The 13646-nt window shown below is 34.3% G+C and overlaps 1 protein-coding gene across 4 annotated transcripts in view; it reads left to right on the top strand.

The window, feature by feature from the left end:
- The window catches only part of FAM107B (family with sequence similarity 107 member B), a 371993-nt gene that overhangs the window by 308337 nt on the left and 50010 nt on the right, over window positions 1–13646 (top strand). The window contains exon 1 of one of the 4 annotated variants that reach the window (XM_074194080.1): window positions 7517–10381. The exons of the other annotated variants lie outside the window; for them this stretch is intronic. The gene's annotated coding sequence lies outside the window, so the exon portion shown is untranslated. Of the gene's footprint in view, window positions 1–7516; window positions 10382–13646 lie in introns of those variants that run through there. 4 annotated transcript variants of the gene reach the window in all.

Below are 13646 nucleotides of genomic sequence, written 5' to 3' on the forward strand. Positions count from 1 at the left end.
TTTTAAAGTTTTGATGCTTTTAATATATGGTCAGTTTTTGTAAAGGTAGTACATGCTGAGGCGGCTAGGTGGCGTAGTGGATAAAGCACCGGCCTTGAAGTCAGGAGTACCTGGGTTCAAATCTGGTCTCAGACACTTAATAATTACCTAGCTGTGTGGCCCTGGGCAAGCCACTTAACCCCATTTGCCTTGCAAAAAACCTAAAAAAAAAAAAGGTAGTACATGCCACTGAGAAAAAAAGTGTATTAATTTCTCTCCCCATTCAAGTTTCTTAAAAATGCACGTGCGTGCATGCACAGACACACACACACACACACACACACACTCTCTCTCTCTTATCCTATTTAAGATTCTATTCATTTATTTTTTGATCAGATTTATCTAATTCTGAGAGGGGAATATTAATTTGATTGTTGATAGTTTATCGTGTTTTTTCCCTTTGAATGACTTTATACCATTTGATAATAATAGCATTTGTAAAGTTTGCAAAGTTTTTTACAAATATGCTCACTGTATCTTCACAACCCTTAGAGATTTGTGTCTTATAACCCTCCCATTTTAAAGAAAAGGAAACTAAGATGTAGAGGTTTTCACCTGTACATGGTCATCCAATTAGCAATTGTCTTTGGTTGGATTTGAACTAAAGTGTTCCAGGTTCCACTCTTAGCCACTGTGCAACCTTGCTTTGACCATTTATCTACTGGACTTTTAATCTAGCATATTTGAGTTAAATCACTCTTCTTAGATATCAGACATTTAGTGAGGCTATTTGATACTATTCTCTCATTTGAAAATTTCTATTACAGTTAGTTACATTAATTTTATATTATCAAGATTGTCTATCTTCATTCTTCCCCATATTTGCTTTCTAATTTTCCCCTCTCATAAATGTAACCAGGTAGCGTTTATGTTTTTTATTCTTTTGGAATTTAACTATGCTAAATGGTGGAAAATAATATGTCTTTAAAAAGAAATTATACTTTTTAGCATAATTAAGATAGACACTAGCTTGATTTAAGCTTCCCTTTTTTAGTGAAAGTTTTTCCAAATATGTGCATTCAATCAGAGTTGAGAAGTGAATCATGATAACATTTCTTAACTTATGTTTGGATATAAACTTCCATATTTTCTAGAAAGTATGATTTTTTTTTTTTAGGTTTTTACAAGGCAAATGGGGTTAAAGTGGCTTGCCCAGGGCCACACAGCTAGGTAATTATTAAGTGTCTGAGGTCAGATTTGAACTCAAATACTCCTGACTCCAGGGCTGGTGCTTTATCCACTGTGCTACCTAGCCATCCCTAGAAAGTACGATTAAAAGAGATGTATGATTTAGTTAATAATGTCACAGAAATTATAGTATTGCAAAGACTAGCACTTGTCTTGCTTATAATCTCAGGGATTTAGGATTCAGTGCCCAGTCTACTGGAATTCACATTCTAAAGGGAGAAACCACATGCACACAAATATGTGCATGTAAGATATTTACAAGTAGGTGGAAGGTAATCTTGGAGAAAAGACCCTAGCATAAGGGGGATGGGGGCAGGCTTCTTCTAGAAGATGGCTCTTTAGATTCAGAATTTGAAAGCATTTCAGAGCATTTTTCTTCTATCTATTTACATTCTCTTAAAATTACTCCCCCCCATTTAATGTTTCTTTATGAAATTGTGTAATATTCTGATAAGTTCCAGTTTTACAATGTATTTTTCTTCACTTTGTTATTGGAGGACCCCCTAAACTGGCTGTGTGTCCTGTTCCTTCCTCTCTTCCCTATTTCATCTGAGACATGGTACAAATGATATACCTTTTGCTGAGCTAGTTGAATGCAAAATAAACATCCTGCTTGTTCAGGAAGTAGCCGCGTTTAAATATAAGCATTAATCATTGAGCTAGGTCCAGTGGAAAAAAGATGGGTTGAGGCCAGCTCAAGAGAGCATTCACATTGAGCTCTGTTTGGTTTCTGGCATTTAATCAGGCTGGTCTGGGAAATAAAGGTTAATCATTTTGAGGAACCTATACTGAAGGACAGACTAGCATTACCTAGTTGTTTTCTGTTTGACATGGTTTTTCCCAGTTCATAGGTATTTATTTTCTCATTCTTAAAGTAAATTATTTTTTGGGGTGGGGGGGGAGATCTGGGAAGTGCCAATGAAATGACTGGGATGTCAGCATGAACATACAGACACATAAAAGATGTAATTACAGATAAAAGAGAGTTAATGGCATTGGCCCTACTCTTCACTTAGTCTTCAATCCATTGCCATTCACTTCCCCGCTATTTCACGAAGAAGGTTTCCATGAACTCTTAGCTACAGCATTTTCTCTGGCTGTCTCCATGTCTTGGCATCTTCTTCCTCTTCATCTTTGCCTACTGGTTTCCCTAACTTCTTTAATCTACAATCTTAAAGACAAGTTCAAAACTATAATCTCAGAGATAAATAAATGGTATAAATAATTGCCTTTAAAATTCAAAGGAAGAGATTGAATTAAATGTAAACCTAATTGACTAAATGAACTATTTGACTGGGTTTATGAAAATCCAACTTTTGACCCAATAATGACAAACCTTAAGCTCAAAAAGAATGAAGATGACAGAAAAGAGATGAACTTAGAATTCACAAGGAGACATATTTTTAGCCATGTCTGATGTGAGAATTTGTTTTTCCAGACTATATAGAAATGTATCAAAGTATTCATTTCTCAGATTTTTGGTTTTTTAAGAAACATTGCTCAGTGATGGAAGTTATGGGAGGGATAGATTAATTAAAAAAAACTGATTTGAAAAAGATTATAAGCCAAAAAATACCATATTCGCCTTGTGACTTTACTTGGTAAAGTGTTTTTAATGTGTGTATGATGCCCAAAGAAGTGGAAAAACACTTAGCTTTGAATTGATGTAGCACTCTAATGTCAAGGACTTTCAAGTACTTTCTGTTCTTGTTTCTTTTGAAAGGTCTCACTGTGACAGGATCTAAGATTTAGAGATGACAAAGACCTCAGAGGCAATTTAGCAAAATCCTCTCATTTTGCAGAGAAGGAAATCTAGTCTCTGGGAGTTTAATGTCTTGTCTGAGGTCATATAGGTACTTAGCCTCATTAGTATAATGTGAATCCAAGTTTTCTGACCCTAGAGCCAGTACACTCGTCTTACACAGCACTAGAACATTTTTCTTTAACTTTGGAATTTGAGTTACAGAATATAATTAGTTTTGCCTAGTCATATGGCTAGAACTAGCAAAGGTAGGAATGGGTTCGGGTCTTCTAATACTTGGTTTGCCTAAATTATGTAGCCTCTCATTACAGAGATTAGAGGTCACTTGTTGTGTTCATACTAATTTTGTTCCTAATTACTAATTTTCATATTTGACCTAGTCATTTTTGGCCTATTCTCTATATGGTCCAACTAGACTGGTAGTCTAAGAGACTGCTTGTGAATAACACATACCATTTATTTATTAGATTCATTAGAGTTGTTAGTGCTTTGTTCTCATTTAATTTGCCTGTCTCTCAACTGTAGACCACTCTAGAGTAGTTTAAAGAACACTGGTCTCTTTCTATAGGATTGTTTGCTCTCCACAATCCTAGTCTTTTTCTTAAAGTCTAAATATTCTCTTGATCATCATCGGACATAGTTCTTAGATCTCTGATCATTCTGCTTGTTTTCTTTGTCAGTTTTGCTCTTAAAAAGGTCACTGTATTCTAGATTTATATGATCAACAAAGAGTAAACTGAATGTATAGTAATTTTCAAAGAATTCATTTTTTTGGTGGGGATTTGGTTTGATCCCCCCCCCCCCCCCCCCCCCGCTTCCTTATATTATAGCCTCCTGTGTCTGTTATTGTTCAGTCATTGGGACTCTATTTGGGTTTTCTTGGCAGAGATGCTGAAGTGGTTTGCTGTTTCTTTTTCCATCTCATTTTACAGATGAGGAAACTGAGGCAAATAAGATAAAGTGACTGACTGACCTCACATGTAGTATCTGAGGCCAAGTTTGAACTCAAGCCTTCTAACTCTGGGGCCAAAGCTGTACTCGCTGAATCACTTAATTGCTTTTATGCCTGGCATCTTTTTAAAATAACTTTTTATTGCTATCCTTCAGTTTATAGCTTTTTTAAAAGACATCTTTAAAAATTCATTCTTTTTTTTAACTTTTTAAATATAAATAGTTCCTTGTTTTCCAATTATATACAATAGGAGTTTCTACCTATCATTTTTGAGTAAGGTTTTGAATTTTACAATTTTTTTCCCCCACCCTCCCTTCCCTCCCCCTTCCCCCCGCACAGAAGGCAATTTGATAATATTTATATTGTTTACATGTTATACATTGATTAAAATTGAACGTATTGAGAGAAAAATCATATTCTTGAAGAAAAAATAAAATATTAGAGATAGCAAAATTAAATAGTACATAAAGCACCTTTTTTCTATTTTTAAATATAAATAGTTTATGTTTTCCAATTGTATACTATAACAGTTTCTAACTATCATTTTTGAGTAAGGTTTTGAATTTTACAATTTTTCCCCACCCTCCCTTCCCTCCCCCTTCCCCCCCACAGAAGGCAGTCTGATAATCTTTACATTGTTTTCATGCTGTACACTGATCAAAATTGAATGTGTTGAAAGAAAAATTATATCCTTGAAGAAAAAACAAAATATAAGAGCAAAATTATGTAATACATAAGACAACTTTTTTTTTAAATTGAAGGTAATAGTCTTTGGTCTTTGTTTAAACTCCACGGTTTTTTCTCTGGGTACAGATGGCATTCTCCATTGCAGGTACTCTAAAATTGTCCCTGATTGGTGCATTGGTGGAATGAGCAAGTCCATTAAGGTTGATCATCAATCACCTCCATGTTGCTGTTAGGGTGTATAGTGTTTTTCCTGGTTCTGCTCATCTCACTCAGCATCAGTTCATGCAAATCCTTCCAGGCTTCTCTGAATTCCCATCCCTCCTGGTTTCTGATAGAACAATTAGTGTTCCATAATGTGCATATGCCATAATTTGTTCAGCCATTCTTCATTTTTATTGCCCTTTGAGCATAATTCCAGATCCCTCTCCAGAAGGTTTGGATGAGTTCACAGCTCCACCAACAATGTATTAGTGTCCCAGATTTCCCACATCCCTTCCAACACTGATCTTTGTCCTTTCTGGTCATAATGGCCAGTCTGAGAGGTGTGAGGTGGTACTTCAGAGATGTTTTACTTCGCATTTTTCTAATCAGTAATGCTTTAAGAGAAAGTTTTCATATGGCTGTGGATAGCTTTTATTTCCTCATTTGTAAATTGTAAAAATTCATTCTTTTGCTGTATATGCATTTTCTCTTGAAAACAATTATAATTATTCAAAAACAACACATTGGGTACTAACTGTGCTGCTTATCTATTGTGAATTTCTTTAATTTGCTATTTGTTTCAAAGTTCTTTACCATTTAATTTGAGCTTTCTGCTCTTTTAATTTCTCAGCAGAGTGTACTTATTGAATTCTTTTTCTTTTATAACTGCTGTTTGGAAGTGATAGATATGGCAGAGTAAGAGCATTGGAGAAAGCTAAGAATGGGACTGTTAGTCTGGAAATAATTCCTAATCTATCATTTTCTTAAAGTAACCATTAAAATAGAAAATTTTTGACAGAACTTGTTAAATTTTTAGGAAATACTCGAATGCACCCATGTAAATGAGTTAAAGGAAAATTCAGTTGATTTCCCTTCCTATTTGAGATTTATGTATGGAGTACCTAGCAACAGTTACTAGAGAGAAGCTTCAGCTGTCAAAAAATTTACAATTTACAAAGAATAGGGTTCAGTGGGGAAGTGTTCTGAGTCAATTTGAGATCCAACGAGGATATGTAGAGTTCCTGACTTAATGGGACTGATTTGATTTTAGAAACATGTTGAAGAGAGATATGGCATTCGGCTTATTTTTAAAGTATGTGCATGTATAATATATTTATCCATCTTTACCCTATGAAACCAATTTTCAAAACTCCTATAAAAAACTGGAATTAATATCCTATATGTTGAGATCTCACCCAAAAGTTAGCCTTGATTAGCTATCAGTGGCTTATTGAATAGAAGCAGTGATGTCTAGCTCACAGTTGGCAGCAGAGAGATGTGTAATGTGATAGTGAAATTTGCACACACACCTCTGACCCCATCGGGGATTTGAGGTAGAGATGATAGTCATGACACATCTGCAAGAAGTTAGAGAATTGAAAACTTGGCAAAGTGAAAATGGAATAGAGAAAACTAGATTTTTTTCTCTTTGCCTAAGTATTAAGAAATTATTTAAATTTGTTGGTTAAGTGTTTTTATTGGTTTAAGTTTACTGTCACTTTTGTGATAGCTCACCTTTGTATAATGCTTTACAGTTTATCAAAGTGCTTTCATCTCAGTGACTCTTTAAGATAGGTTGTGTAAGTATTATTTCCATTTTAAATATGAGGAAATAAAATTTCAATCAATGAAGTGACTTGCCCTCACAACTGGTAAATGTTGGCCATTAGAACTGAAACGTAGGTAGCTCTCAGACTTCAAGTCCTTTTGTTAAAAATGTACATGCGCATACATACTGAGTTCTTCTGTTATAAAAACAGATTTCAAAAGCCAATGCAAAAACTGTTTTCAGTAATTTTTCCCCTCTTTATTAAAAGAAGAATCAGGCTCCCTTAAGTATCTAAGATATAAGCCAGTTCTTCCAACACTTAATTTTTTATACTGAGATAAGAGCAGCATCATTTCCTGAATGAATCCAGGTAAGGTGGAACTGAGTAACAAGAACAGATGAACTCAAAGGTTCAGTGTATTATTTTTTCTTTTTACTATAAGATTTTCACATGGAAGAGAAGGCAGGGTAGGAAATGTGGACCATACAAATAGCATTATTTATATACTTTCCTCCTCCCATGGAATATTAGTTGACTTCTACTTATTTGGTTGCCTCATTTTGCTTTTGGCTCCATTAATGGAGAGTAGAAACAAAGAATCCCAGAAAAATCTGTTTTCTCTGATTTGGGGGAATGTGGTGATTTGTACTAATGAATTTATTTTAACTTTCATAAAAGTTAATTGAAGAAATAGATGTACTTCTTGGCATATAATTCTCTCTAGTTATTTTCATTGTTTTTGCTGAGCACAAAAAAGTCTTTCTGATGCTCTGAACCTTTAATTTCATTTTTCTTAAAAAAAGTAAACTTCTTAAAAATGATACTCTTTAAAATTGACATATAATAGGTGAAAATCAGCCTAATTGAGGAAGATACTTGGAGAGAGCTGAAAAAGAAATAAGATTATGGAATCAGGGTTGTTTGTTAAAAGTATAAATGAGGGCCCTGTAGCTATATATCTATATCTATCTATAGATATCTATCTATATCTATCTATCTATATATCATCTCTATCTCTATATATTACATACACACTATTACACCATTTAATGACAAATTTAGTTCATAAGTATCAAGTGTTTGCTTTAATGAATAGATTTATTTATTTATTTTTAGGGTTTTTTTTTTTTTTTTTTGTAAGGCAAACAGGGTTAAGTGGCTTGCCCAAGGCCACACAGCTAGGTAATTATTAAGTGTCTGAGACCGGATTTGAACTCAGGTACTCCTGACTCCAGGACCTGGTGCTTTATCCAATATGCCACCTAACCGCCCCTAATGAATAGATTTAAATTAACTTGTACCAAGAGTATTTACACTGAGTAGATAAAAATCTTACAGCTCACTCTAAGAAGCAGCATTTTCTATTGGCTCAGGCAATCAGTAACTGGTACTAGAGTTTGTATGGTCTGCTTTACATTGTGAGGTCATTCATCTGTACACAAAGATTGATATATGCAGATATAACTCTTTCTTAAAAAATTGCTACTGGTTCTTTTTATTTTGGACACTAATTTGGCTTTCTGAAAAGGTAAGTTTTATTTAGAGTTAATCTCATGCCATTGGGGGAAAAATAGCATCTGACCTTTTTGAGTGTAGTGGTCAATGATTTGGAGGCTTAAATAGATAGTATTCTAAGAGTTTTTAAGTAATATTTGGATTTTATATCCAAAACATCTAAGCACAAGATTAGTTGGAAATATGAGTATAAAATTCTATTTTTTTCTTGCCCAAAAGGTTTTTATTCCTTCCTCAAACACTTTATATGTCATTAGTTATAGCAGGAACTAAATCATGAGCCTGAGAAAATATATACTTACTGGAATCTTTTTATAGTTTCATTGTAGATACAATATTTTGATAGAGGAGGTATGAATTCTTATTTTAAAAAGAAAACAAACAGTAGGAAACTCAGAAAGTTTACTGTGTATGCCGTGGGGATACTGAATATCTTTTATTATTTCTGTGGAAAAGATTTAAAATAATAGTAATTGTTGCCTTTTACTCCAGTGTTCCTTTACCCTCCTAGAAAACTCAAAACTTTTTACTTGCTACTTTAAATTCATTTCCAAGTAAGTTGCCTTCCTCATCTTTCTCTTCTTTGCCCCCACCTCTGCCCCTATATTTTTGTTTAGCTTTTCCTCTTAAGATAATTCAACTTAAACAAATAAGGTTATATTAAAAATGAGTGTAAAAATAAACATCTGTTATGTGTACGCCATTGTGACAGTAAGCCTGGAGAATTCAAAGCCAAAATTTAGATGTGGGTTTTCTTTCCTTATGAAGTTGTTAGCCAGAATAAATAGTCTTCAATGAAAACTATAGAGCTGATCTTTTAATTAAAGGACTAGCTGAAATTCGAATGTTAATTTTTTTAAAAATAAAGTTGTTGAAAGCTTTTTAAAACCTCATTTTTCCTTGTATTTATTCATGTCTATGTTGAAATACTATTTAAAAAAAAACCCTTTAGAAATGCAATTTGATTTTTTTCCTATTTTTTTCTCCCCTGGGATGTTTGCCATAGTTAAGGGCTTAAGGAATGTGTTTTCAAGCACAGTTACAGTAGTAAGTCAAATTTCAATATTGTTTTCCTTTTTCTGGGTGTTCTTGTGTCCATTTTTTGCAGTAGGTTATTAGGAAATCAATCCTGGACTTAATTGAATCCTCCTTTTAGCTTCATGGAATATCTGTATTTTCTTGGGGTAGGGTACTCTTGTTTGATCTCAAGGATTTCTGTCTTAACTAATTTCTAAACTTTTACTGATCTCTAATTCCTGGCTTAATAAACATTGAGCCTTCTTGAATTTGGAAACTTGTAGCAGATTGCATATTCTCTTTTCAGTTAGCACTCAAATTGGATACCCAGTTCTAGTACCATCTTTCTTCCCAGTAACATCTGATTCAAGTTGAGTTTATATTTATTTGCAAGGGGGGGGAGAGAAGATATAAATTCAGATAACACAGCAGAATTAGAAATAGAAATATGTGCAAAAGATGATTTGTCCAAACAGGATAGCATCTGACTTTTAAGTCTGTCCTATCTCTTTGACTTTCTTGTGAACAAATACAGAACGTAAATGACTTTTTAGCCTAGATCTCATGTCAAAGCATGTTCCTAAATACCTCTTCTTCATTCCTCTCCTCAAAATAGAACTTGGTCCATACATTTTTCCCATATAAGTACTTTCTGTCCAAACATGCCAAAGATCCTTTTCAACTAATCAGGAAATCTGGTTGCTGTAAGACATTTGGTGATCCACCCACAATCTTTTTACATGATTGTTAAATAACTCATCTAATAGGAGGAAAAAAGAAAAAGCAATCATTACATAAATAGTAGTTTCACACTTTGCCCAAATAAAAGGATAATTCAACTTAAAGATCTTTCACCAAGAAAATTCAAGAAAAACATTATTGACTGTAGTTCATAGTTTTTAATTGAATTTACAGTACCCCCATTTAGAAAATATGGATTGTTTTTTCTCAAATTAGCAAGCTGATTTACTTCATGTTCAGTTGTACAAAAACTTTTATTTACATGAAGTTAAAATTTTAACAAGTTTCATAACTGTGGTTAGCTTAATATTTAACCTAAAGCCTTACCAAGAAACCTTATCTTTCTGGGTATCTAATGAAATAGTTCTTTATTAAAATAGAAACTTCATTAGTGGATTGGGTTTATTCCTATAGTTTCCATGTACACTTTTGTAGGTAACAGCTTGGGTTCCCTTCAGATTTTTGAGGCTCTCAGCATTGCCAGGCCACTGGGATGGTAGTTTCTACCCTTGGGTAGAACTCCAATCTCTGTTAGCTTTGCCTCTCCCTTTACTTGGCATCTTTGTCTAAATTCAGGGTGGAACTAGGAAAACACTAAGTGAAACTTGACCAGCTTTAGAATGGGCCTGAGTCCCAGCTCTTCTTGTCAGAGTGGTTTGTGGGACCATAAAGTGAAGGATTGAAGAGGAAAGAAGAGCACTTGTGAAAGCAGTAAAGCCAGGCATTCCTGTAAGTTCAGGGAAGAAAAGGGGTTTATACCTGTCCCGCAGAGGATTAAGGAATCATTTTAGCATATTTCCCAGATAGTCGACAACCATGGAAGTGTTGGGGTTCTTTTGAATCTCTTCCATTACCAGCCTTCCAGGAAGAGGGGGATGTGTCTGAGGTGAGAAGGCTGGGCAGACTTCTTTACTCTACAGGTCTTTCCCACCCTCCATTAGGATTAAATGTGTGTTTTTTTTATAACAATAAACTATGGGTGAATTTCCTTGGCCAGCTACAGGGTTTATTATCACCAGATGGTATGGTCTTTGCAACATCCTTCCTCCCCACCCTAACCCCTGTGGAGAAGGATTAATTTTTTTCCTTTGACATTTACTAGGAAATTTATTGTCATTACTACTTGTTGCTTACTGAAGATTACATCACCAAATCCATGAGGATTTCCTGGATTCATTTTTTTTAAGAAATGAAAACTGGCATTGTAATATATATATATATATGTGTGTATATATATATATATATATTCATAGTCAGACTCATTTTTTATGAGTGTTAATACAATTGTGTCTGTAATTCTTCTTGTCCATAGAGAGCCATAGAGTTCCTAACCTACTGCATTGGGAATAACTTTTGACATAGAAATATTAATGACAATAATATTAAATAAAAACAGTGTATAAAATATATAAAAAACAAAGGTCACAAATCTGATTCCTGTCTGAATGAATAGAATGATAAGGACAAATATTCTTGCTAGATGGGAAATCGAGATAGGAACAAGGAACCTTTGGAGGAGATTTGATGAGGGCAAAATTGGGGAGGATGGTGAGGTGGATGGATTTATTTTTCAAGCCATAAAAATTCTTTAAGTTGTTGAAGAAATTTAATTTAAAATTAAAAAAAGCATTTATTAATTACTTTGTGCAGGAAAAGATGTTATTTGACATAGTGGATAAATGGTTAGAGTCATAATCACTGGGGTTCAAGTCCAGTCATTTGACACTGCTGTGCAATCATGGGCAAATCATTTAGTCTCTCAATGACCCAGGAAATTCTTTTAAGAATCTATAGTCAATTATCAGTTACACCAATTGTAAAACTAGAGACCAAAGACATTTCAAATGATTATGTGTTCTATCTGTGGAGATATGAAGTGATATATATAAAAGTGAAAAACAACCCCTTTCTGCTAGAAATTGCATTTCTCTTAAAGGGGGGAAATATTTAGGCCAGTACTTAAGGCAGGATCTGTAGTTTTAAGAGAAGAATTTCTTCCATTGAAGCAGACAAGAACTAGTAGGATTAGGAGAGAGTACTAAAAGGTAGGAGGATTAATAGACTTCCTATTGGAAGGGGCTCATGGACAAAGACTTGTAAGAAGCTAAGAATTCTAAAGGTTCAAAATTAGGAATATATATATATATATATATCCAATTCATGAGAGTGTTAGGGACTACTAAGTTTGAGGAACAGTTAGGTTGTCTGAAACTTAAGAGTAATTGAAATATTTGAAAATCTAGTCTAGAGTCAGATTGTGAACTGTTTGTTTTTTAGTTAGTCTAACAAAAAATAGGAAGACCATCTGAAGTTTTTTTTAAACCAAGAAATGACTGTGCTTTTGGATAATTATTTTGGCACTTGTGGAATAGTATTTGGAGAAGGGAAGAATCAAATGAAAACAGGGATACCACTTAGGAAAATATTTTAGTAGAGATAGAAGGGATGAGGTTCTGAATTAAGAGTGATGGAAGCTTTGGATTTTGTTTTTAATATATATGGAAGAACTTATTAATAATTAAGACTGTCGAAAAATTCATTTTCCACCAGCAAGTATTCCCTGGTAAGGTTTTCCAGCAGTGACTCCTTTGTTAACTTGCTGAAGATGATAGTGGGCTATCATTGGATCAGATAGATGCTCAAAAGAACTTTCCAGCTATTCAGATTAGCTAAGCCACTGATACCACGTACCAATAGCCCCCAGTTTAAGTATACATCCTTCATATATGAACAATTACATCATTGAGCATCTCCAGGAAACTCACCTTTTCTCTTTATCTAGGAATTTTTTCTCCTGTTTCATTTATCTTCCCCTTTATTGGTTGCAAACATTGCATTTCTTCATCTTGTTTAATATTCTGTATTTCCTGAGGAAAAATAAGTTTCAGAGAAACTTAGTACTGGTGTCTAATATTATGCATTTGATTAATATGTCAAATCAGTGGTGCATATCTACTGTATTATTGATCTGTTAATATTTTGAATCTGCCTCCAAGCCTTAGAAAATCACTCGCTTCGTTATATAGCCAGAGATGATTGATTGACTATTTAAATGGTGCTTTTACTTAAAAGATCATCCAGTACTTTGAGTGGCATTTGAAGGATTTTTCATTTTTTCTCTCCTTGCTTAAAAAAAATGCCTCCTGGCTTCTGAGTTTTAGAAGGAGTTCTTAGCATTTCTATCACTTTGACTTTGTGGTACTTAGTGTATGTGCATGCTCTTAGATAGAGTTTGAAGAAAAGACTTTTTCTTTATAAACATTTGCAAGATAGGCTAGACTGAGTTCAGATCACAGAGGGCTTCTTGCTGTTACTTGAACAAAGCACTTCATAGCCCACCTCTGAATATTTTCTCTGGCTGATCCTCATGCTTAGAATGTACTCCCTGCCCCTCTCCATCTCCTATCTTCACTGACTTCCTGTAAATCCCAGCTAAAAATCCCATCTTTTTCAGAAAATCTTTGCAATTCCCTATAAATTCTAGTATTTTCTGTGGAATAATTCCTATTTATCCCTGTTTGTATATTGCTTGTTTGCACATAGTTCTCCTGGTGTCTCCTCGGTTAGGTTGTTAGCTTCTTGAGGGTAGGGACCAGCTTTTTGTTTTTGTTTTTTTCCTTTTTAGGACTAGTGCTTTATCACAGCAACTAGCATGTAATTCTTATTTTTTGTCCTTCATTTTTTTAAAAAATATTTTTATTTATTTAAGGCAATGGGGTTAAGTGACTTACCCAAGGTCACCCAGCTAGGTAATTATTAAATGTCTGAGTTTGGATTTGAATTCAGGTCCTCCTGACTTCAGGGCCAGTGCTCTTTCCACTGCACCACCTAGCTGCCCCTTTGTCCTTCATTCTTGAAGAAGACCATAGCATTAGGGAGGTGATGCCATCACATGAAAGTGAGTTGGATTTCAGTGATGCAGGGCTGTGCAAAGTGACCAATATTACTTTGTCCTTCAGAGTCATCTGGGTCCTGTGGCCAGATATGAATCAGG

Source organism: Macrotis lagotis, chromosome 7 (assembly GCF_037893015.1).
Source record: "Macrotis lagotis isolate mMagLag1 chromosome 7, bilby.v1.9.chrom.fasta, whole genome shotgun sequence".
In the NCBI taxonomy this organism is placed as follows: domain Eukaryota; kingdom Metazoa; phylum Chordata; class Mammalia; order Peramelemorphia; family Peramelidae; genus Macrotis; species Macrotis lagotis.